Here is a 26620-nt window from a genome sequence, read left to right on the forward strand (position 1 = left end):
GTAGGCCGAACTTGCTTTGTATTTCAATATTCACTGCTAGCTTAGACATGCCGCATAGCTTTTCATATTTAGTGGGGTCATCTATGTTTGGTATTATGATAGGATTGATAGGGCTCAATCCTTGGTTTACATTTACATAAATCTAGGTTTAACTAGCAAACAAACTCACACAAGTGTAAGGTTCTGAGGTTGGTGGCTAAAATGGATTCACCAAAAAGCTTGAACTCGAGGTGGGGTGAATCTTATAAGGTATAATGGTCACTCCATATTAATCCCATCTTCTAGTCCTGATGTGCTAGCAATTTCTTTACCTTTTAGTGAGCTAGCTAGCAATTGCCACAGCTTAGACATCTATACCTCAATGTTCAACTGTATTTCATCATTTTCTTGTTTAATTATTCTTATTCCTTCTTGGTTCTCTCAAACTTGGTTGTATTCTCTCCTTCAATGATTCGAGAATTAGAATGGGTATTATCCCTATAGAGAATTGCTTCACTTGATTTCTTTGGCTTTGCTATCCTTTAACCTTTATTTATTAAACATAATTTAGAATGGACGGTAAAATATCATTGTTGTTATTATTATTGTTGTTGTTGTTATTGTTATTTGCTTTAATTAATTTGCACGTATAAAATGAATGTAATGTAATGCAAATGGTGTATTATTTTTGGATCAATCTAAGCAAAAGAAACATTCATTTACCATAGAAATCCTTGTACATCATTCAATCATTTGTTCATTAAAATAATAGAAACACCTAATTTGATCATAATGCCCCTTAACTTCACACCAAAAACTTAACAATCACTAACTGTAACTTTAAGTTAGTACAATCTCTTGTTCAAGTGCTTTAGCTCTCTTCACCATTTTGCTAGCCTTACGTACAACCTTGTAGATCTAAGAAGTTAGGTGTTCTATATACTATTGCCTCCTCAAGCTTTTCACTTTCCACATTTCTTAAGCCTTTACTTTTATATTGCAAATATGGGCCCATTCATTCTCTTTTTCTTGCCATTCAGTCAAAATCTTACCTATGTGATTTTGATTCTTGACTAGTTGGATTTTCAAACTCATTAGCTTTTGTTCCAATGCCTTTTTCTCATTATGCAAATTGGAATTCCTACTCTACTCTTTCTTTAATTTAGCCTTTACTTTCGTATTTTTTTTATAGCACTAGCCACCTTTGCAAAGACTCTAAAAAACTTATCTTTTCATGTGTGTTGCTTTTTAATGAGTGAAATGACCACTTTCTTATCCTAGGCTTTATTTTTCCAATATTTTTCCATATTTTTGAATTCTTACATGTCCTTTAGACCCTTTTGAAGGCCTAATGTCCATCCTTAACATTTTATTCTCTTGGTGACGATCTTGCAAATCCCTTTTCAATACTTTTCATTCCTTGGCCAGTTTCTATAATGCATCATCTTTCATAATCAAATCATACCTCAACTAATTGACTTGATCTATCATTGTCATCTTTTTTCTTTATGTTTTTCTTTTCAATCTCAAACTTTTGTTGGGTGATCTCAAAAGTTGACAATACAGGCTCTGATGTAAATATGAGTAGCTGATTGGAAACATCTACTGGCGAAGGCCTAACTTTATTGACTATCTTCAGTCTCTATGCAAGGTACCTTTCTAAGACATTATCCGCATACCTAGTTAGGTTCGTTCAATTAATTTGCTTCTATGCCATAATAAACTCTCAGACCTTTTTCATATAACTAGGTACCTCAACCAAACTTGAGCAAATTGAGTCTATGAATCATAGGGATGAACTAATGATAATCATATTGCCTCTAGACCATAAGAGGTACATAACTCACTGCCCTCCCATATTCTTGGCAATTGTGCCCATGGCTTATCTCCACAGATATGGACCTATTCATCCTCTCTTTCTTGCCATTCAATCAAAATCTTACCAATGTGATTTTGATTCTTGACCAGTTGGATTTTCAGGTTCGTTAGCTCTTGTTACAATGCCTTCTCATCCTGCAAATTGGAATTCCTATTCTGTTCTTCCCTTAATCTAGCCTTTAGCTTATTATTTTCTTTATAGCACAGGCTACTTTTGCAAAGACTCTAGAAAACTTATCTTTTCATATGTCTTGCTCTTTAGTGAGTGAAGTGATCGCTTTCTTATTTTCTTAGGCTCTATTTTTCCAATATTTCACCATATTTCTCAATTTTACACATCCCTTTTAGATCCCTTTAAAGGCCTAATGTCTATCTTTAATATTTTATTCTCTTGATGAAGATCTTGTAAATCCTTTTTCAATACTTTTCATTCCTTAGCCAGTTTCTGTAATGCATCATCTTTCATAATCAAATCATACCTCAACTGGTTGACCTAATCTATCACTATCATCTTTTTTCTCCATCTTTTTCCTTTCAATCTCAAACTTTCATTGGGTGATCTGAAGAGTTGACAATACCAGCTCGATGTAGAGATGGGTAGCTGATTTGAAACATCTTCTGATGAAGGCCTAACTTCATTGATTATCTTTATTCTTCATGCAAGGTACCTTTCTATGACATTATCCATATACTTAGTCAAGTTCATTCGATTAATTTGCTTCCATCCCTTAATAAACTCGAGGACTTTTTTCATATAACTAGGTACCCTATAGTCAAACTTGAGCAAATTAAGTCCATGAATCATAGGAATAAACTTATGAAAATCATATTACCTCTAGACTATAACAGGTGCATAACTCACTACCCTCCCATATTCCTAGTAATGGTACCTACAGCTCATCTCCACAATTGTATAATATAGTTATGGGAAGCATTTACGATTCTCTACATGTTATGAGCTCACTAGTGAGATTAAAAAAAATGCCATCCATTATCTTTTCATCCAATTCCTTTGCCATTCTTTAGTGACAAACTCCTTAATTAGAGCAAAATGAATAGAAAAAGGCCAAAATGATATCTTCCTTTTTCTTGAAAAGTGATTTTTAATCCAAACATAAAGCAACTGAACACATCTTATAAATCGTCCTTCACCTTTCCTTGGATAAAAGTTTAACAATCTAATGGTCTCCACCAAGATGGTCCGCAAATGATTTATACCTTTATCCAATTGCTTGAAAAAGTCGACCACTAATGTTTCTATATATCTTAATACCATAAGAAATATTATCCACCCATAAACAGCCAAGGCAAACAAATCCAATCCATGATCATCACAAGATGTTTCCTTATATGCTCTAAAAAAAATGCTGATGGAATTATCTTAACCCCATTCTTTTCCTTTTTGTACTTGTTTATTTCCTCGACCCTTATTTGCATAATCTTTGTTAATTTTTTTTTATATATGGTGGTCTTCTGCTCCTTTCAATGGATCTTATCTTAATTGGCAAATTTTACCCAAAGTAAAGATAAGTATTCTTCATTTGTGGGGGTTAAGTCTTCTTGATTGAACATGAAGCACTGATAAGATGAATCCCAAAACTATATTACAAGCCTAATTAGTGACTTATTAATCTTCATCGACATGACCAATGCCACATCTCAACACTTTTTCAAGAAAAACTCTTTCTTCTCTATTTCGCATTGCTTCCATATAGTTTCTAACTCGACTATATCACTATGACTCAAATTATATAGAATATATAGTGTTTTAACTTTTTGGTAGTTTTTTAAAAAGACGACATGGCTCTACCTTAGTCAAGCTTCCTATGGCTCACGATATGCTAGGTCAGAATTTATTTATCTAAAGATTCCCAAATTATTACTTACATCATCATCCATTATAGACTAATAAGGCACCTCAATCCTCACCCATTATAGGCTACAAATAAAAAGGGTATTATTATTATTATTATTATTATTAATTTGCTTTTATTAATTTGTATGAATAAAATGAATGTAATGTAATGAAAATAGGGTATTACTTCTGGATCAATCTAAGCAAAAGAAACATTCATTAACCATAGAAATCCTTATACATCATCCAATCATTTGTTCATTAAAATCATGAAAACACCTAATTTAAGCATAATGCTCCCTAACTTCACATAGAAAACTTAACAATCGCTAATTGTGACTTTGAGTTGATACAATCTCTTGTTCAAGTGCTTTAGCTCTCTCTACCATTTTGTTAGCATTATGTATAACCTTATAGATTTAAGAAGTTAGGTGCTCTATATATTGTTGCCTCCCTAAGCTTTTTACTCTCCACATTTCCTGAGCTTTTACTTCTATATTGCAAATATGGGCCCATTCATCCTCCATTTCTTACCATTAATCAAAATCTTACCTATGTGATTTTTATTCTTGACTAGTTGGATTTTTAAGCTCATTAGCTCTTGTTCCAATGCCTTTTTCTCATTCTGCAAATTGGAATTCCTACTTCGCTCTTCCTTTAATTTGGCCTTTAGCTTCTCATTTTTTTATAGCACTGGTTACCTTTGCAAAGACTCCAAAAAACTTATCTTTTCATGTGTGTTGCATTTTAGCAAGTGAAGTGACCACTTTTTTATTTTCCTAGGCTCTTTTTTTCCAATATTTCATCATATTTCTCAGTTTTTACACGTCTCTTTTAGATCCTCTTAAAGGCCTAATGTCCATCCTCAATATTTTATTCTCTTGGTGAAGAACTTGCAAATCCATTTTTCAATACTTTTCATTCCTTTGCTAGTTTCTGTAACACGTCATCTTTCATAATCAAATCGTACCTCAACTGGTTGACCTGATCTATCATTGTCATCTTTTTTTCTCTATCTTTTTCCTTTCAATCTCAAACTTTCGTTAGGCGATCTTAAAAGTTCACAATACAGCTCTAATGTAGAGATGGCCAGCTGATTTGAAACATCTATTGATGAAGACCTAACTTCATTGAGTATCTTCATTCTTCATGCAAGGTACCTTTTTATGAAATTATCTACATTCCTAGTTGGGTTTATTCGATTAATTTGTTTCCATGCCTTAATAAACTCTCGAACCTTTTCCATATAACTGGGTACCTTGTAGTCAAACTCTTGCAAATTGAGTCCATGAATCATAGGGATGAATTGATGAGAATCATATTGCCTCTAGACCATAAAACGTGCATAACTCATTATCCTCTCATATTCTTAGCAATGGTACCCATGACTCATCTCCATAATTGTATAATATAGTCGTGGGAAGCATCTACGGTGTTCTCCATGTTACGGCCTCACTAGTAAGATTAAAAAAAATGCCATCCATTGTCCTTTTATCCAATCCCTTCACCATTTTTTGGTGATGAACTCCTTGATTGAAGCAAAATGAATAAAGAAATGCCAAAATAATATCTTCTATTTTCTTTAAAAGTGACTTTTAATCCAAACATAGAGCAACTAAACACATTTTATAAATCGTCTTTCACCATTCTTTTGACAAAAGTTTAACGATCTAATGGTCTCCACAAATGATTTATACCTTTATCCAATTACTTGAAAAAGTCGACCACTAATGCTTTTATGTGTCTTAGTACCTTGGGAAATGTCATTGACCCATAAACGACTAAGGCAAACAAATCCAATCCATGATCATCATGAGATGTTTCCTTATATGCTTTAACAAAAATGCTGACGGAATTATCTTGACCTCATTCTTTTCCTTTTTGTACTTATTTATTTCCTCGACCCTTATTTGCATAGTCTTTTCTAATTTTTTTTTTTTATATATGGTGGTTTTTTGCTCCTTTCAGTGCATCATATCTTAACTGGCAGATTTTACCCAAAGTAAAGATGAATACTCTTCATTTGTGGGGGTTAAATATTCTTAATTAAACATGAAGCATCGATAAAATGGATCTCAAAACTGTATTACAGCCCTGATTAGTGACTTATCAATCTTCATCGACATGACTAATGCCACATCTCAATACTTCTTCAAGAAAAACTCTTTCTTCTTTATTCCCTATTGCTTCCATATGGTTTCTAACTTGACTATATCACTATAACTCAAAATATATAAAATCTATAGTGTTCTAACTTTTTGGTAGTTTTTTAAAAAGATGACATGGCTTTACCCTAGGCAAGTTTCCTACGGCTTGCAATATGCTGGGTCAAAATTTATTCATCTAAAGGTTTCCATATTATTACTTACATCAATGTCCATTATAGACTAATAAAGCACCTCAATCCTCACTCATTATAGGCTACAAATAGAAATGGTTCAATCTAAGTGAAAGTGTTTTGCTAGCAAATACGAAGGTTATCACCTCACAAAAGTGTAGCTACTTAACTTCCTCATAATAAGGATAGAGCCTAGATTTATAGCTCATGCATGTAAGTGAATATGCAAAGTGTGCAAAGCAATATATCAATCAAAACAACATAAATGAATTGCAAATGACAATATCAAAACAATATGATAACTAACAAGTAATTTATTTATTATTTTTTAAAAAAAATTAAAATGAAGGGAATAAATTAAATATCAAATAAAACCAATAATTCCAAACTTTTAATAGTGCATGATTAAAATTTTTTGCCTAACTTTCAAAATGTCCCTTAGTCACTAAGTTGCCATAACGTATTGGCCTGAAAATTCGATCACTAGATATAAACATTTAAAATCGAGAAAAAGCTAAGAGTTGCAACTAATATCTTTTTAGGGTGTGATTGGTCATCCAAAAATTTTAGCTTTCTAATAAAATAGTAAAATGGGTTTACAATGTATTAAAAAGATTATTTTACCCTACAAAAATAAGATTGGGTTTAGGAGTCGGTTACGCATGGGTAATGATTAGCATCCCATTGTGCCTATAGAAATTGATACAAATTAATCATGCATTGTCTATAGTTTTGAATTAAAATGGTCTTCTTTTTAAGATTTAATAATAATTCCCTTCATTTTGAAGAAAAAAAATCAATTAAAATTTTTATTTAGGAATATTATGAAAATTTTTAGATTAAAGAAATATCTTATAATTTTTCAACATATTGGCAAAATTTAAAAATAACCATTTCCGTCTAAGATTTACCACAACATTCCTTTAAATAAAAAATAACATTTTTTACAAATAATAATCATTGGCAACTCTTCAACATCTAGGTAGAGTTCAAAAAATTATCTTTCTCATAATGTTATTTTAATTTTTTAAATCAATTTTTCAAAAAACTTTTTACGTAGAAAACAAAAGATGCTACAATTAATCATACACAACAATAATTAAAATATATATGTAATGAGTGCAAACATTTATCTAAAAAATAGATATATGAAAACGTGTCATAAATAATGATGGGATGAGAATTTGGAATTGGGTTCTTAAATGTAAAGATCTTACTAAGACTCCCCAACTTTTAAGTAAAGTTTGGGTGCGACTATTTATATTTAAGATCTCATTTTTATTTTTATTCTTTATTTAATTTTATTATTGTTTTAATTAAAGAATTATATGAAAATTCTTAATAAAATAAAATTTCTAAATACCCTATCTTCTAGGTAGCATTTGGGAACAAATTACTTAACAAATGGTTGTCATACAAATCCTAAAAAATTTAGGATGGTTTTGAGGTTTTTGATGGGTTTAGGGTTTCAAGGTCTTATTTAGGGTTTTTGTTTACCTATAGAGTTTCAAGCTTTATTTAGTGTTTAGGTTTTGCACATAGAGTCTAAGGTTTCATTTCGGGGTTTAGGTTTTGGGGTTTCATTTTAGGGTTTTATCTTTAGGGTTTCATTTTTTGGTTTTAAGAATTTTCAAACTTCTCTAAAAATCTCTAAATTTAGGCAGATTTTTTAAGCAAGCTCATTTTTTATGATTTTACTAAACACTAATTATTATTATTATTATATTTTTATCCTTTTTTCATTAAATTTTTTTTTTTTATTTATTATTTTTATTATTTCTAAATTTTATTATTTAATAATTCCCATCTAGGCAGAATTAGAACGCGATTTTTAATTCCCTCCAACACCTAGGCATGAATTTCAAAATCCTTTAAAAAATTTATTTTTATTATTATTTAAAAATATTATGCAATTAATGAAATATTAATAAATAGTATGCAAACTGAATGTTATAACAAATTCACATGAGATATTTAACATGATAACATATAAATTAGAGAATGAGGAAAATAAATACCATGACAAGATTAGTAGCATGCAGTTAGTAATATGGCAGTCAACGTAATTTTGCCACCTTTTTTATTTTACTTTAAGCTAGACAAAAAAAGAGTAATCATGCAACAGTCCTTAAAACTAACAAGCACCACACTTATGCCTAGGAATGCCATCGCTGGGCTCTAGTTCTCATGACTCTTTTCACTTTTCTTTTTTTTTTTTAATAAAAAAACCACCTTTCGATTGTAGGGAAACCAAAGAATATGAGTAAAAAAATGAAGTTTCAACTACAAGGAAACCAAAGAACACAAGTAAAAAAAAAAAAAACATGAAGTTTCAAGTCCTCACAAACAACAAAGGAACAAAATGGAATCCATCACATGAAGAATAGCTTTTTTTCTTAACGTTAAAATTTGGCCCTTTGAACCATTCCTGTTTTGCATTTTGGGCATTTTGCAAGCCATCATTACATAAAAACAACAAACAAGAAAGGAAAAGAAAAAATAAAAACTTTAAACCTTTTTTTCTTTTCCCCCCAAACAGCAAACATGTAATTAAATCAATAATTACAAATATACATGCTATATAAAAAAACAACTGTAGGACATGCAAAGGGAAGAAGAAAAAATTGGTTTGATAAAAAAAAAAAAAACCTTAACTTTTATAATTGCTATGGAGTAAAAGGGAAGAAAACATAATTGGTTTAATAAAAAAATTAAAAATAAAACCTTAACTTTTATAACTACTATGGAGTAAGGGATAAGAAGTTTAAAGTCTTTAAACACTATACACAAAAACTAAAAAAGAAACAAAAAATTGACAACTATTTGGAATGCAAGACATTCGCACATGCATGAAAACATATTATGCAAGGGTTAAAAGAGTTACCTTTGCCCACAAGTGGTAGTGTTCTTTTCTCTTTCAAGCAGGCTCTCCTTTTTTTGCTCAAAGCTTTTCTTTTTTATGCCAAGCTTTCGATTTTTTTCCTCTTTCCCTTTTTTTTGGCTTTTTTCTAAACCTTTTTTAGTTTTTCTTTTAGTCAGCTATTGGTTCCTTATCTTTTTTGTTTGCTAGCATTCTGCACAATTTTTTTTTTGTTGCTGGCATTCTACTTTTTTCCTTCTACTCACGTCAAGTTCATTTTTTATTTTTTATGAACACCTACTTGTTTTTTTTTTTTTTGTTCCTTTCTAGACCTTCTTTTAAAGGTCTTTTTGTTTCTCATTTTACATTCCCTCTTTCCCCACATTTGCTACTGTAACTAACCACTTCTTTATCATTTTTCATTTTACCATTTTTCCTTTTCATGCTTCGCGATATGCAATTTTTGCCTTCCTTTTTCACGTAAGCTCCATTTTCATACAAAGGCTTAACAAGGTTGAATGGGCTTATTCTTTTTTAGCCATATTTAATGATCCATATAGGCCTTTGTTTGTTAGTTTCTTTTTTTGTTTTGACTTGATCTTGGGTTCTTTTTTTTTGTTGTGGGCCTTAGCCATTTGAGCCAAATATAGTTTTTGATTAGGCCATATTTCAAATCATTTTTAATGGCCTACAGTGGACTTTATTTGAGCTTTTAAATGGGTTTTTTCTTTCAAGCCTTTTATTAAGTCATTTTAGGCGATCATTCGGGCCTATTTAATGGGTTTCACTATAAAGCCCATATTAGGCCTTTTATTAGAGCATTTAAAAATAGTTCATGCAATAAGCTCAAAAAATGATGATCAAGGCGTAATTGTAAAAAACGAGCTCTAATTTAAATGATAAAATATTTTGGACAAAATTATATGCCTACATGTCCTAATACTAAAAGTTGAACTATTGGGATTTTTATTCCCAACTCAGTTAGTTTAATTAGCCAATCCTAGTGAGAGTGACATAATTTGATAAAATTTGAATTTAATATCAAATTAAATATTAAATCCAATCCATTTTTAAAAAATATATATATATATACATATATACACATTTTGCTCAATAGTATGGTCACTTAAATATTAAAGATGTAGGAGGTCAAAACTAATATCTCATCACAAAAAAAGTTTTGAAACATTATAATTACTAGAATTAACCCGTGTTTCGTTATGGAACTATTTTTTATTTATTTAAATTATGTTTTAATGATGAAAAAAGTACAATTTTTATATCAAATTTTAATAGATGATAACATATAGACAAATATAAATGTATTTCTTTAGAAATAAATAATAAAAATATTAAAAAATACAAGCAAAAATTAAAGACACATATAAGTACTTTTCAGACCTCGACCTCTTGGTGTACCTCCCATTTTACCAATATAATTATTCCCTCATATCATTTTTAAAAGGGAGTTTAGAAAGTTTAGAAAAGGGAGATGAAGGAAAATGAAGTTAAAAATGAAAATTACATGTAAAGAAAAATTTTAGAAAAAAATGTGAAAAAGATAAAAAGATAAAAAAAATAAAAGACATTTGGTAAGATGAAAGAAAGAAAAATAAAATTAGAAAATGAAAGAATAAAATGTACTAAACATCTATTAAAATTACATAATTCTATTAAAAACAAAAAAATTAAAAGAATTCTTAAAAAATTAAAAAACAATAAAAAAGGTATAAAATTAAAAAAAGACATGAAAAAAATTTTAAAAATAAAAACAAAAAACAAAAGAAAAGGTTTGTAGGATACCTATCTCCATCACATCATTTTGTTAAAAAATAGAAGAAAATAATTTTTTTAAATTAAAAAGGAATAAAATGCTTTTTTAAGAAAAAGTTAAGTTCTAAAATTTAGAATATTAATTGTATGGATGATGATTTATTTTTTAATATAAATTATAATTTAATTATATATAACTATATTTTTATTAAATTAAGATATTAAATAATATTTTTATTAATCTAATACATATATATAAATATAAATAATAAAATATATTATTTCATATATTTCAAAAAATGTATAGGCATAGCACCTCAAACTTGATTTTGATTTGACACAAATTATTTGAAAAGATAAAACTTGACCTAATATTTATTTTTTTTATAAAAAATTGTATCGATTGGATCATGATAAATTAAAACCTATGAAATATAAGTTATTTTATTATCCCGACATCTATTGATTTTTTTATAAAATGTATTTAATAAAAAATTTTAAAAAATAAACAAAATGATAAAAAAAAAAAAAAGGCAAATGATAGGAAATGAGTATATTAAATTAAGATATTAAATAATAATTTTTTAATAAAACATAAAAATATAAAATTAAATAAATAATAAATATATATTTTTTTATATATATTAGGACTAAGACAAAATGCCTAAAATCTTATTCTCACTAGAGCTCAATCTAAATATATTCAATCCAATTATTTTAAATTATAAAAAAATACTAATTAGATGGGTATGAATTGAAATTAGTAGGATATGAGTTATTTTATAATTTTTATCTCAATTAAATTTTTTGTTATAAATTTATCTGATAAAAAATTTTAAAAATCAATAAATTAAAAAATAAATTTAATAAAAAATTAAAAAAAATTATTTTGGAAGAATGGAGGGATGCCACGTAGACATCCTCTTGTACCCGCAAAATCTACGAAATTAAGTATACAAGAGGAAAAAAAGACTCGAAGTAGCACAAAAAAAAAAAAAAAAAAGGCCGAAATGAAAGTACAAAAAAGAGACGAAAAAATTAAGAAAAAACCATGTCACATCACCTTTTGTTTTTGGTTAAAATTTTATCAATTAAAAAATCTGGAAAACTAAACCACTTAAAATCCAATAAATCCAAGTATCAACAGCCCAATAAATCCAATATCAACAAAAAAAAAAAAAAAAAAAACTGTCAAACGAAGAAATTGAGTAGTTTTAATATAAAGAAATATAGACGATATCTTTAAATAAATTCTCAAAACCGGCTTAATACTCAGGTCTGATCAGATCAAATCGGGTTAAATAGAACGGTTGACGGATCAGATGGACAATCACCGAAAACCTCCTTTGATGAACCTTTAACTGAAATAATTTTTTTCCCAATAATGTTGTTAAAAGTTTTTTAATAACACTAGCTTTCTTTTTTCTAACAACATTGAATATAAATCTGGTTTTACCATACTCTTTTCAGTATTTTAAGAGTTACGCAAAGAAGCGTTTAAAAAGGTATATATATATATATTTGTTTTTTAAGGTCATCATTTTAAGTAGTAATATATTTCTTCCGAAAGACAATATTAACTTTTATTATTGTATTTAATGAAAAAATAACATAAGTAACTATAAATAACATAATATTAATTAACCTTAAGAATGTTTTTTAAGGCAAATATTAGCAAAATAGAAAGACAAACCATAAATAACCTTGCAATGTCTTAATTTTTTTGAATTATAAACATCATATTTTCCAAGTGCACTACTTTGGTGTTTGGTATTGTTTCAATTACATGCGGCATTCAGTTGGAAATGTGGAAGAGGATTTATAAATTTCATTTTCCTAGATAGCAGCAGAGGGCCTAAGACAACGCTAATGACATTCGGTACCTTTGTCTTGATCGGTTGATCTCCAACTTCACAAACTATAGCTTAGGCCATTTGGGGGCTCTTTTTGTCTATGAATAACCAACAACTTGTTTACAAAGGAGCTAAACACTAATGGACATAAATTACAACAGAAAACAAAGCACAACAACTATTTACTTTAGATATTCTACTGAAGTAATAAAGTTACATATGTGGAGATCTATTAAACTCCAACTTTGGATATCAGCTATTTAGATCAATGCTGAATCAACTCCTGTATTAGCTTTTAATAGAAAGGAGAGTTCATCCTTTGAAAATTGGGGCTTTGCCTTCCTCTTCAAATAATAAGCTTTTCTCTTCTCCCTCCTTTGGTTGGTTTAAATCTGATACTGACTCACTAATCTCCTTAACCAGGTCAACAATAACTCCCTCCACACCCATTAGATGTTGCGTGTATACAACCTCCACCACATTACTGTATAACTTAGAAAATTAACCAGATGGAAACGCAATTCAAGTGCTTAGAAAACAAGAAAAAGATTTGAAAACTATACACTTACTTCAATTGCCCATAGGTTATAAGGGAAAGCTTTGAATCTTTGATTCTTGCAACCGCTCCTCGATTTCTGAAGATTGCTTTGACTTCGGATACAATCCCTTGCAAGCCACTGGCCAGGCAGAACTTAATGGCCTCATCCAAGGAATTCCTTCTTATGTCAGTGTAAATTTCAAATCCTCCGTTGGTGAGGAAATATACCTGCTCACATCAAGGCCAACGGCTTTAACAAGAATTATATGTAACATTTCAATATTAACAAAACAAAGCCTCTATTAACAATGTATGTGCTTAAAATTAATTAGTTTGCAATGTTCAGATGTGCTTATATAATCTGTCAGTAAAGATAAAATGCTTGTGGTTATAAAGTCTACTCATAATAGAATGCAACAAACAAGTTCCGTTTCATTGTAAAATTTTTAATAATTGCTGAAGACCAGCATCAAAAATAAAATCTAATGGCAATAGGTGAGATGGAACAGTATTAGAGAAAAGAAAGTAATCTTACAGGGTATGCGCTCTGCAATTTTCTAACCAACTGGGTCGTATCAGGTTGAAAGCTTGAAAACATGACTGGCCTGCCCTTTGCATTCTCAAAAATCACCTGCTCCATGAAATTTAGAAACTGGAATTCATAAGTTATCCTTAAACTGAAAAGTGAAAACCATAATGCAAAGGTCAATCCCAAGTCCCCGACAACTGAAGGCTGAAACAAGCATTACCTTCAAAATGGCTTGAAGCATACGCAAGAGTTCTTCTTCCTTATAAACAATATGATCATCAAACTTTAACTCAACATTAAAGCCCAAGGACTGATCAACATTCCGGAAAACCTCTACTAGCGTACACAGAGGAGTATCTTTTTCAACCTTCCACTCGAAGATCCTTCCATTTTTTGTTTTCCTAAAAAGCTGTTTTCCCTCCTGAGTTGCAATGCAGCAGCATAGCAAAAGGAGCAAATGAAAAGATTGTCAGCGCAAAATTTTCATACTAAAACATAGTAGTCTGTCAAAAGAGACAGATCAAAGGTGACAAAATAATGGTTATTACATTTCCAGGCTCTTTTTGGGGTCCATAGGAAAGAAATTCAGCTAAAGTGAGTTCTGTAACTCTGTTCTCAACTATGACACCCTGAAATTGACACGCAAAACATATACCAGTGATAATCAGTATGGGCAACAAATATCAGTGATTTTACAATTCCTCAAAAAAAAAAAAAAATCAATGGAGATAAGTGGCTAAATTTTATTGTATAAAGCATGAAAATTATTAGAGAACAGTAAAAATAGCTAACCTTCTCTTTATGGAGGATAAAGCTGTCATGGTAAATTACTGGATAGTCATCTTTTGTCACCTAAAACAAAGAGGTTTTTATTTGTTTACAAGTTCCTTCTAAAGGTTCTTCGTTCATCCAATAGTTTAAAAAACCAAGAATGCCAATTCAAAGAAAACAAAGTAAACCGATCAGTGCCCTTCAAAATTTTAAATGCAATTATAATTAATTCCACAACGAATACCCAAAAAGACGACAGCTTCATGTACATAGTCTCAAAGACATCAAAATTGTAGGTTTGGACCACTTAATCTGGGCCTAGCACAGGGTTCAGCTCCATTGTGGGTAGCCCAGATCGAATTAGATCTGGGGCACAGACCGAGTTGGTGTAATGAAAGTAAGGGCCACCACAACACTATTAGTGATCGAGACCTGCATACGTGTCTCGTTTAAAACTGGTTAAAACTGGTTACCTAAAAATATTACCAGTTTCGCGGAGAATAGAGACGGAACAGAACCTGACACAGCTTTCGCTTTCCTTTTCTATGTCTTTTTTTTTTTTTTCTCTTTTTTCTCTCGGTGGGATTCACATGCACCCCCACTCAACTGAATAAAACAATAATAAACGATAAATTTGTAGGAAACCACGGTCAAATTTGAAAGAAGCGAAAATGTTGCTATTATTGGATTGGAACCTTTGCCCCCAGTAAACCAGAAAAAAGAAAAAAAATAAAGAAAAAGTTTTGTTCCGTTTGATTAATGGGAAGGAGAAAAAGCAGAGAGATTGTGGTCTCACCTGAACGTCAAATTCAACGAAATCGATAGGAAACTTAGCGGCTTCATTGAAAGAGAGAATAGAATTCTCTTTGATGGATTTCTTTCTGGGATCAGGTGACTCCAACATGTTCATTCCGTTCCCTCTGTGACCCATCACCAGAAATTTGCATGCGCATACTTCATCATCATTAGCATCTATATAATATATCCATTAAAACAATATTTTGGAACTCAAAGATATGGGTGCTATAACAAGGATTGGTTGGAGAATGAAAATTCAACAACTTTACCTGTGCCGAAACGAGTTGAACAGAGTGCTAATGCGGCATTCTCTGGGACTTGATCAAGATTAGGCACATCCGAAACATGAACAGCTTCGAGAGCCATGTCTTTGGTATAATTTGGTTAAGATTTGTAATTGACGAAGAAGATGGTGAGATAAGGATACAAAGGGAGATTGGGGCTGTGTTTACAAGATGAGACGAGAAACAGAGATGGGATGATGGGTATTTAAAGCGGCTGGGGAAACAAGAAAAATATAATAATAGTTCTAACATTTTTATCTCTTTGCAAGCTAGAATATTCCACTTCTATGTTTCACTAGAGAGAGCCCTGCAGATTTTAGCTGGAATATTCCGTTGATAGAAGACAGAGGAGAAAATCGCGGTCCTTTACCTTTCTACTAGTTTTTTTTTTTTTTTAAATAATAGATTTTGTTGTTCTATTTTTGGTTTTTCGTTAATAATAGTATATTTCATATTTTAGTTTCAATTGATGTATAAACATATGTTTTGGGATATATATATATATATATATATATTGGATATTGAGGCATTCATTCGATCAGTTTGTTTAAATTTGAATTGAATTGCTTAAAATTTAATTACTTAAATTAAGTTATTTTAATTTTATTTATTGAATTGAATTTAATAATTTAAAAATTAAATCATACAAATTTAAGTAGATTAATTTTCAAATTAATCTAATAAGTAAAATATATTTAAATTATTTTTTAATTTTTATTTTTTTATATTTAAAATAAATTAAATAAAATCATCTAACAAAATATTCAACATTAAGTTAAAAACTCTTATAACTTATAAGATGAAACGGTTCATTTTATTTATTTTTAGTTTTATGTTGAATTTTTATATTTCGATCAAAATTTTGATTAATTTAATTAATTCAATTATTGAATTAAATTAATCAAAAATAAAAAATTTTTTAAAATCATTTTCAGTAATTGATCAAAATTTCAATCACTAACCAATTGATGAAATTAAATTGGCACGATTGATTAGTTTAATTAAAATTAAAATTTAAAATATCTTTGATAAGAACTCAAAATTTAATTTAATTGGTTTATTTAATTATACTTAAGAAAAAGTATTTAACAAATTTAAAATTCAAATATCAATACTTAACACTCTTTATTCTATTCTCATTCTTGTGCTATAGCATTCTTTCTAAGAAAAAAAAATTTCTCTAATCCTAATTAGATACATGAATTGGGTTTTTCTCTTTTCTAGTTCATAGCTTGACTCATTAAAACGTAGGCTTGTAAGTTCTATGGGAGATATATATATATATATATATAGAGCTTAGAACAACATACAATTATATATATATATATATACAATTTTATGTATATATAAAGCTTAGAACAACATACAATTTTAAGGAACAAAAACTTTGAACTTTTGCAATATATATATATATATATATATGTTTGAGCTAAAATCCAAAATAGTTCAAGCACTTGGAAATGGAGAAACAATGGTTAAAAGCGAAAGTTGAAGGTAGTTTCGTCGTTTGTGCTTTGATATTTAATCTAATGAGATAAAAGGAAGAGAATAAAAAACAAGAGAGCAATTTGAGAAATGAAAGAATTGAAGAAAATGAGTGACCTCTTCTACTAGATGAAAAAACGGAATATTTGTACTTGAGGGATTATGTAATCGGGTCTCAATGAGCCAACCTGACATGGTAGCTGCCGAACTGATGTGGAATAGATTTGACCTGATGTGGTTTTTTGGCTTTTATTATCCAAGTGACATGCTAGCTTGGTCAAATGGAATAGGTGAAATATCAAGTGGCCTATCACACTAGCTTGAGTGAGGTGTGCTCCTAGAAATTTGATCGGCTAGCCATGTAAGCTTGACCAAATGACTAAAATACCATTAATGTCTTAAAATTGTTCTATTTTGCCTGTAAAGTCTAAAATATCCACATCATTACGTACCCCATCAACTATAGTCTGATAGTTCAAATTAGGTAGATTAATTTAACAAAGGTCAGAGCTTAATATAGGCAAAATCTATATCACCTCTTTGTAAATCCATTTAAAACTTCATTTAAGATTAGCATAAACAAATTTTAATTAAACTTCATTTAATCTATATCACCTCATTCCTTAAAACTTTTTGCTTTTTCTAAGGTTAATTAAAATTTGAGGAGAATTGTCACCATGTGTTATTCATGTTTAAGTTGACTATTACTCTTCTTTTTATGCTGAAGTAGATTTATAATGCAATTATTTATGTTGAGATGTTTTTGTGCCAAGGTGACTACACCAAGGTGAATTTTTGTAAAGGTGATTTATGCCAAGGTGAAGTTGTACTTGGGTAATTCTCACCATATAACATTTACATTTGAGCTGACTATTGCCTTTTCTTCTTATGTCGAGATGGATTTATACCAAAATGGTTTTATGTTAAGGTGTTTTATGTATGCTAAGGTGACCTACGCCTAGCTGAAGTTTTGCAAAGTTGATTTACAAAGAGGTGAGTTTCTATGAAGGTGAATTTTATAATTAAATTATCTATGTCGGGGTGACCTCATGCAAAAGAAATTTATGCTGAGGTAAACTTCTACAAGCACAATTCTTTTTTGTGAAAACAAGGGTACTTTTGCCAAGGTGAGTTCAACTAGGACAATTTTTTGTCATGGTGAGCTCATATAGACACCTAGTTTTGTTCAGACAAAATCCTGACTATTTATGAAGCGCTTAAAGTTTGACTCGATTTAAATTCAATATTTTTTAATTTTGACATGTTTTTAAAATCAAAATTTAAGACAAATTTGACCCAAATGTCCCAAAGTCAACTTTAGTAAATTCCAATAAAATTTTGTCAAACAAAGTTAAAATTAGTCAAACAAAATCAAAATTAGTCAAAATTGGTAAAAATGGATAAAACCCGAGTCAACCCTCAAAATTCACAACCTAATTAAAATCAATGAGGTTCAAAATTGAAATTTGTGATTTTTAAAGCACTAAAAAGTTTAGTTGCACTGCGGGCAATATAAAATTATTAAAACATTTTTGGGGTATTCTCGTAATTTGTTTTCTCAAAGTGAAATTTTCATGAAAACTTTCAAATCATAATTGAATTTTTTAATGATTTTTGATGCATTGAAAACCCATATCTCACCTTGAGAGGTTTGAAATTACAAAAATACCCTTTAAAGTATTTTCATAATTTGACCTTCTTAATGTTGAAATTTCGTGAAACGTTCCAAATCATGGTTTGGTAATATTTGATGATTTTTAAAATTTTAAAAAACTTGATTGTACCTTGAGATGTGTGAAATTATCAAAATGACTCATTTCATAAAACTTTTCCAATTATGATTTTATAATATTTGATAATTTTTTATGCATTTGAAATCATAGTAGTGCCTCAATAGGTGTAAAATTATCAAAATATCCCTTATAAGTAATTTCGTAATTTGATTTTTTAAGATTAAAGTTTCACAAAAATTTTTAGATCTTGATTTCATAATATTTCATAATTTTTGGTGCTTTAAAATCACAAAAATGAACACGGGAACATTAATTTCTAAGAAAATGGCCTAAATATTGAAAACTTTATATTAAGGGCAAAATGATCTTTTCACTTGGTTTAATGGCTATAAAAATCCAATCTTTGTAGTGAATATTACATAAGGAATCTTGATCCAATGGCTAAAGTTTGCTCTTTGGATTAAAAATAAGGGAAAAATTTTGGCCATTGGATGAGTTTTGATCCTATGACCATAATTCAATTTTGATGAGATATTTTCCAACATTTTTTTAAATGTCGGAGAGACATTTGCTGCAAAGAAACACTAAAGGGGAAAAACGTGAAATAGAGAAGAGAAAACAAAACAAAAATTTGTAAGAAGAAAAGAGGAAATTTTTTTTTTTATTGCTTGCTTGCTTGAAGGTGGACTTTCTTAACATCCATCTTCACATTTTAGCATCTTCATCACAATTTTCATTGCATTTTCATTATGCTTCCTTTATTTTCTTATTAATTTTCTTGAAGGTTTTTAGTCAATTTTTTTATTTGAAGTTTGAATCAATTTTTATCCAACTAATCAATAGTTGGATTGAAGTTGAAATCCAAACAAAAACAACATAATCCACCACTGAAAAATTGAGTTTAGGGGTCGACCATGGTGTCCCTTTTGTTGGCCGAACCTTTTATTAGCTTCTTTAATATTTTTTTGCTTTTGAATATTGCTTATGATGGTTAAATGACTAGTTTGCTTGTATTTTGTATAAACTTTGCTTGATTAATGATATATGATGGTGTTTGGTTTATGTTTCAAGTGTTCATAATCTTTTTGTTATTTTTAGTTTGTTTTATGTTTGATGAAAGTTTCCTTGTGATATGAATCTTTTTGCATGATGATTAGGAAGGTAAATGAGGTAAGCTTGGCTTGAATGAAATGAAAATGCTATGATGGGTTGATAGTGAAGGTTCAACCATGGTGGTCTTTGGTTGGCCAAGCCATACTCTTTGTTTTATGAATATTTGGTGCTTTGATTCTTTTATTAGATTATGTTTTTATGGTGATTTGTAAGTTTCTAATGTATTTGAACAAAATTTTCAGTGAAAAAATGTTTATTTTGATGATTGTTTTGGTTGATTTTTTTTAGTTGTTTGGTTGGTTTTAATGATGAACAAGTGCTGGAACATTCAAACCAAATTCAAAGTTTTTTCATGTTTAATCTTTTTTTTTTTTTGAATTCTCATGCATAACATGTTTATAATTTAAGTTTAAAAATACCTTTATTTGTAATTATTTTCAAGGTCATACATTTGGTAAATGCATTCATTAATGTCATTTTTGTAATTTGCATTTATTCCATTTTCATTTTCATAAAACCCAAAAAATGAAAACCTTAAATTTAAAACCCTAAACCCAAGCCATAAAACCAAACCCTAAACTCTAAACCAAACCCTAAACCCTAAACCAAAACCCTAAATTGAAACCCTAAATTCAAACTCTAAAACCAAACACTAATCCCAAACCCTAAACCAAAACCTAAACTTTAGCCCCAAACCCAAACCCTAAAACTAAGCGCTAATCCTAAACCCTAAAACCCTAAACCTTTACCTAGACTTTAAACCTTAAACCCTAAGTTTCAAACCTAAACCCTAAACCTGTCCCCAAACCAACTTAAACCCTAAAACCAATCATGTATTTGCATTTTATTTTATATTATTATCACATGCATTTTTATATTATCATGCATTCATACTTTGTCATCCATATCATATTGTCATGCATTTATCATATTTTATTATGTTTATGCATTTCATACATTTGTTTTCAAAAATTGGCTTTCAAAGTTAAATATTTTAAAATAAAATAATATCTAAAGTAAATATAGTCATCGAAATCTTGCATAACGATAGCCGAACTCATGGTGATTATTATTTATGAAAGTTATTATCTTGGTTTTGTATGGCAATTTAAAAACTCTTAAATTAGAGATATTTTCAAAACTCTACATAATTATAAGAGACTGAAAGAAGTGTTTCTATATTTAAAGTGTTTTCATCTTGACCTAAAGTAAAAAAAAAGGTTTTGTTTTCTAGAAAATTTCAATTTATTTTTATTTCTAAAAAAAGAAAAAAGAAAAGGAAAAAAAAAGAAAAGAAGAAAAGAACTTAATTTTAAACATTAAGTAAAATAAAACTATTTTAACCAAAATTAAAAGATAACATGCAATCAATTGGTACTATCTTCGACAAGCGTTATAAGGGTGTTAATCATTCTCTACACGTAACCAACTCTTGAATTTTTTCTAATTTCATAAACTGCAAATTTGTTCTTTTTAAAAAAAATTTTAAACTTATTTTAAAATGTTTTTATTAAAAGGATAAAATTTTTTAGGTGACTAATCACACCCTAAAAAATATTGGTGACAACTAATTATTTTGATTTTTATTGAAAATATTTTTAAGCCTCTGTTTTCCAATTTTCCCCATTTGTTCGGCTTTTAGGTCACCTACCCCTGGGTCATAAGATGTTGCAACAGCTAGGTGACTCTATCAGAGATACATTTTAGAGAGTCTGACTAAAAATTGGTTGCATGTTATTTTAAATTTTGGTTTAATGGTCCTAATTAGTGTTTAATCTTAATTCTTTGATTTTGATTTGCTTGTTTTATTAAAAAGTGAAAATTTTGGAAATAAAAAAATAAAAAAATTGAAACAATGAAAAAAAATGTTTTGATTTTAATTTTCCTATTTTCTCACCAAAAAAAAATGAAAAATGAAAAAAATAAAAAATTTAAAAAATTGCAAAAAGAAAAAAGGTATAGGTATTTTACATTCTATGCATTTTTAATCATGTCATTTCATTCATATTTTAATTATGTCATTTTTTATATAATGTTGTTCTTTATTTTGTTTTTAATATTTGTGGGTCATCTAAGATATGAGTATTTTAGGAAAATGTGAAAGGTTTGTATGTTCCTTCGCACATACTCACATCTATATTTCATGCACAAACCCTATACTCGAGTTTTAACCCTAGTAGGAGGAAGTAAAATAGCTATGTCCTTATTAAGTGTAAACCTCCACAATGGCTATTAAAACACTCTTACTCAAATTGAACCCATTTTGCTTGTAGCCTATAGTAAGTAAGGATCGAGATGTCACACTAGTTTGTGATAGACGATGATGTGAGGAGTAATTTGGGAACCTTAGATGCATCAATTCCTAACCCAGCATATAGTGAATGTTAGGAAGTCAACCTTAGATCGAGCCATCTCACACCCTTTACATAATAATTACCTTAAATAAGTCACACGAAGGAACACGCCACTTTTTTTTTTGTTAATTTGATAGTTTGTATTAATTCTTTTAATTGAAAGGAAAATAAAAGAATCATTAAGAAAAACAATCCTTGGTGTTTAAAAAAAAAACAAAAAAAATATTTCTAGTTAAATTTCTTCTTTCATGTAATTTGATTAATTTGATTTATGTCCAAAACTGGCAACCAAAAAAAAAAGAAGAAAAAAAGAATGAAGGTTTTTTCTTAAGTTATTTGTTTCTTGGCTTAATAATGAAAGTCAAAAATGAAAAAAAAATCTTTGAATCTTAGTCAATTTTATGTGATTCTTTCTATGTTCTTGAATTTTTTCTTGTTCTAAATAAAAAAAAAACCAAAAAAACAAAAAAAAAACAAAAACAACATAAATGGAAAAAGAAAAAAAAATCTATGAATCCTATCATTCTGTGTGATTGCATTTCATGTGTGTTTTTTGAATTTTTCCTCCTAAAAAAAAAACCGTTGAATTTGAATGTTGTTTCATGTTTTGCATTTTATTCTTTCATACATTTTTATCATGATTGAAAATAATAAGATAATGCATGTACCCCATCTCATGCACATCATAATAAGATAATACATGCATTTCATCTCATCCACATCAATAAATAGTACATGTATTCTATTTCAGGCACATGTTAATAGATGGTACATACATTTCATCTCATGCATATCTTAATAGGTAGCACATGCATTCCACCTCATTGCATATCTTAAGTAGTGTCAACCTCATTAGGTTAGCATAACATAAGTATTGCATTTCATGTAACTATATCTCTCATGCACATGATAGGTCATTGCATTTCATACAAGTATATTGCATTAGTCATAGGTATACATCTCATCACTCATGTAAGTATGTCATTGCATTCCATACATATGGATCCATGTTAGTAGAGTTTTATAAAACATGCATTACATTTCATATGAACAGACCTCACAACCTCTATAATAATTTTTTGCATACACATTCATGGGTGATGAAATTTTTATCATTTGGGGCCTTATACATATGAAAATATTTTGTCTTAGGCATTATTGCATTTCGTGACATTCTTTAACACCATTATCATATACATACATTCATAAGCATGCACTGTGTGTCATATAAGTTAGAAATTATTTTATGATTCAATAAAGGTAATAACATATAATTTTTTGTCTAAGTCCTGGAATAAAATGTCTGTCTTGGTGGGTATTAGAACGGCGAAAATAAGAGATCAATTTGAAGTAAAGATTAGTACATTAGAGTTGAATCAAGAGGAATTTCGACTTGAGTTTTGGGACATGAAACAATCGATTGCTTAGTTGATAGAAATAGTAATAGGTAAGGTTGGGGTTAAGTTTATTTCTCTTCAAGGGTCTTCATCACTTTCAATTCAATCAAATCAAGTTCAACTAGTTATTGTTGGGTCTAGCACTTTTCCCAAGTATACTAAGGCATTGGGTGGTTTGAATGAAGATCATAGTTTGAACAAAGTCTTGAAAGGAATGAATGACTTGACCACACAAATGATTAAACACAAAAGTTTGATTTCTAAGACAAAGTCACTAGGTTTCATACAACCTTTATCAACTATCCTGAATCCAAACCTGCACTCAAATTCCTTTATATCTACCTTTGACCTCTTTTTTAGACACATGGGACTAGGCTTTTAAGCTTCATATAAACTTTGAGAATTCCACACCTGAATTCATGTCCTTCACCTTAAATTCCACAACCACTTGTTCAACTTACTATCCCACCACCATCTCTTTAACTAATGTACCAACCTAGTTTTTGACTCAGAGTTTCCCAAATCATTTTAACACTAACCATACAACCATTTTTCTAGAAAAGCAACCCAACTCTAGAATAAAAATCTTCTACACCACCAATACTAAAGTAAGAACCTTTATCGACCCAATACCCATCTCTTACACAGATCTTTACCCATAACCCTTGAAAGGCCACCTTATCACCTATGTCTCCATTGAGCCTCTTAAGCCACCAAATCCTAAATGATATAACCCCAATGCACAATGTGAATACCATTTTGGCACTGTGGGCCATTGTTTAAAAGATTGTACAATTTTGAAATATAAGATACAAGGGCAAGTAAAAGGTGGGCGACTAGATTTTGACATCCCAATGAAGCCAAATGTTAGTAGCAACCTATTTTTTGATCATGTTTAGGGTATAACAAATGCACTAGAGAGGAACAAGAGAGTCAAAAGGTACAGAAAAAAGGTTAAAACCTCTCTAGAAAAGATGTATGACTATTTGATCAAAACTTATATAATTTGATCGATGGTCTCTGAGATTAAGAATAGCCATCAAGATTTGGGTTTGATTTGTAAATATCATGGAACATAAATGGGTCATCTAATTCAAGATTGTGAAGATTTCAAGCAAGTGGTACAAGAATTGATGAATTCTAGAGTAATGGACTTTTATAATGAATGAAGAAGAAAAGAATGTTGTGAACATGATATTAAGTCAGCCTTGGATCTGGTTTAACTTTGATCGATGCAAATCTAAGATTTAAAGAAAAAGTTAGTGGCTATGATAGCTGAATAATGTGAGAGCCAAGAATCAAAATTCTGAGGATAAGTCATTTTTTTTTAAAGTTCGTATATCCTTGAAAGTGTTGGAGGGGCTTTGAATGTTTGTACTAAATGAATAGACTTTAAATTTTAGTTATGATGCATTGCATTGTCTCATGAATTTGTGAATGTTGTCATGTAAGGTTTTTAATTTCTTTTAAATTTTGGATTTTTAAGATTTTTCCTAAAAGAGAAAAAATAATGAAAAAGAAAATTGTTAAATTCGAATAAAGCCCCACATAATTAATTGCCAAAACAATGAAAAGAGAAGTCCTTTGAAAAAAAATGAAAGAAAAAATAAAAAAATAAAAAAATAAAAGAAAAGAGAAAAGAGAAAGTTTTCTTTTATGATAAAAGATGAAAGAAGTTTCAAAAGAGTTGGCTATCTCCAATAGAAATAATATAAAGTAAAAGAAGAGAGAAAATAAAAAATTTTCTTTTATGATAAAAGATGGAAAGTGTTTCAAAAGAGTTGGCTATCTCCATTAGAAATAAACCCACAATGCCTTCACACCTTTTGCAAACATTCTCATGTCCTAAAAAGATGGAAGGAGTTTTCAAAAGAGTTGGTTATCTCTATTAGAAATAACCCCACCAAATGTCTTCACACCCTTTGCAAACATTCTCATGTCCCAAATCACTCAGATGTTTCACTTATCAACTATAACCCCTCAATAAGCATGAAATTGAATTATGAACCTTGACTTCATCTGTTAATATTGTGGTATAAATGAGTGATATTATTTTCTTATGTAATGAATAATAAAACAACCAATTTTGAAAGAAAAAATTTAGACTCCTAAAAGATAAGGCGAACATGGCATTTTTCTTAAAAATTTGGATAAGGTAATTTGATAAATGTCAAGGTTACGCTGTACCTTCAAAATTCCCCTAAACTTAGAGCCACCTAAATCATTTTGAATAACCATAAACATAAATGCTTCCAGTTCATCTACCTAAAAATTATCATTGAGTAATATCTTGGGGCACATTAACCAGAAATTAAGAGAACTAGAATTGTGATCAACTAGCCTTTTGTTATAGAGTGACATGGATTATTTGACACCTTGAGCAAGTACATTACATAAGACTCATTTGTTTACATTAACCTTCAATAGGGGTGTATTGCCAAAATAAGGCATTTTTCTTTAATTATGGTAAGGGCATGAAAAAATAAATAAATAAAAAGACGAAAAATGATGAAGAAAAAGAAAAAAATTATGGTTATGACATCACACATTTAAGACATTCAAATAAATTCAAAAGTAAAAAGGGTTTCAACAAATTCTTGAAAAAACTAATGAGAGAAAGCCAGAGAGTTCAAAAGAAGTTTAAAAAGAAAATTTTGAGTCCTTTTTTCAAAAAAATTGCTTTTCAAATTTAAGTAACCGTGCTCAAGATGATAAATTATCATATTTCATCATTTATTTACAAATGTAAAAATTTATCCCTTGCTATCCCTTTAGGCTGATAAAATTTTTCTAAAATGAACTATAACTAAAGATCATCCTTTATACTGAGGGATAAAAAAAATGCATCTAGGGGTTTAAGTATGGCAAAGTTCAAGGAATGGACCTTATACATTGAAGGCCAATGTCTAATAAAAGGTCCCCAAGTTTTAAATTCACTCAAGGAAAAGGAAAACAAAAGAAAGTGAAACAAGAAAAAATTAGGAAAAAAAGAAGAAAATGAAAAAAAAAGAAAAACAAAATAAAATTAGAAGAAAGAAAAGAAACAAAATGAATAATTGAGTGGAAAGCATGAAAAAAATAA

General features: G+C 29.4%; 1 pseudogene across 1 annotated transcript; it reads right to left on the reverse strand.

Moving 5' to 3' along the window:
* Positions 1-12703: 12703 nt before the first annotated feature.
* On the reverse strand, positions 12704-15904 carry LOC111282524 (glycerophosphodiester phosphodiesterase GDPD1, chloroplastic-like; annotated as a pseudogene). Its single transcript, XR_016342474.1, has 8 exons — positions 15442-15904; positions 15171-15346; positions 14396-14455; positions 14152-14232; positions 13824-14024; positions 13610-13705; positions 13106-13302; positions 12704-13020 (listed from the first exon to the last, which is right to left on the reverse strand). The product of XR_016342474.1 is annotated as a glycerophosphodiester phosphodiesterase GDPD1, chloroplastic-like (transcript).
* Positions 15905-26620: the final 10716 nt, after the last annotated feature.

The sequence above is a fragment of the Durio zibethinus genome, chromosome 5 (genome assembly GCF_047325235.1).
Source record: "Durio zibethinus cultivar Kanyao isolate XHJ-2024 chromosome 5, ASM4732523v1, whole genome shotgun sequence".
In the NCBI taxonomy this organism is placed as follows: domain Eukaryota; kingdom Viridiplantae; phylum Streptophyta; class Magnoliopsida; order Malvales; family Malvaceae; genus Durio; species Durio zibethinus.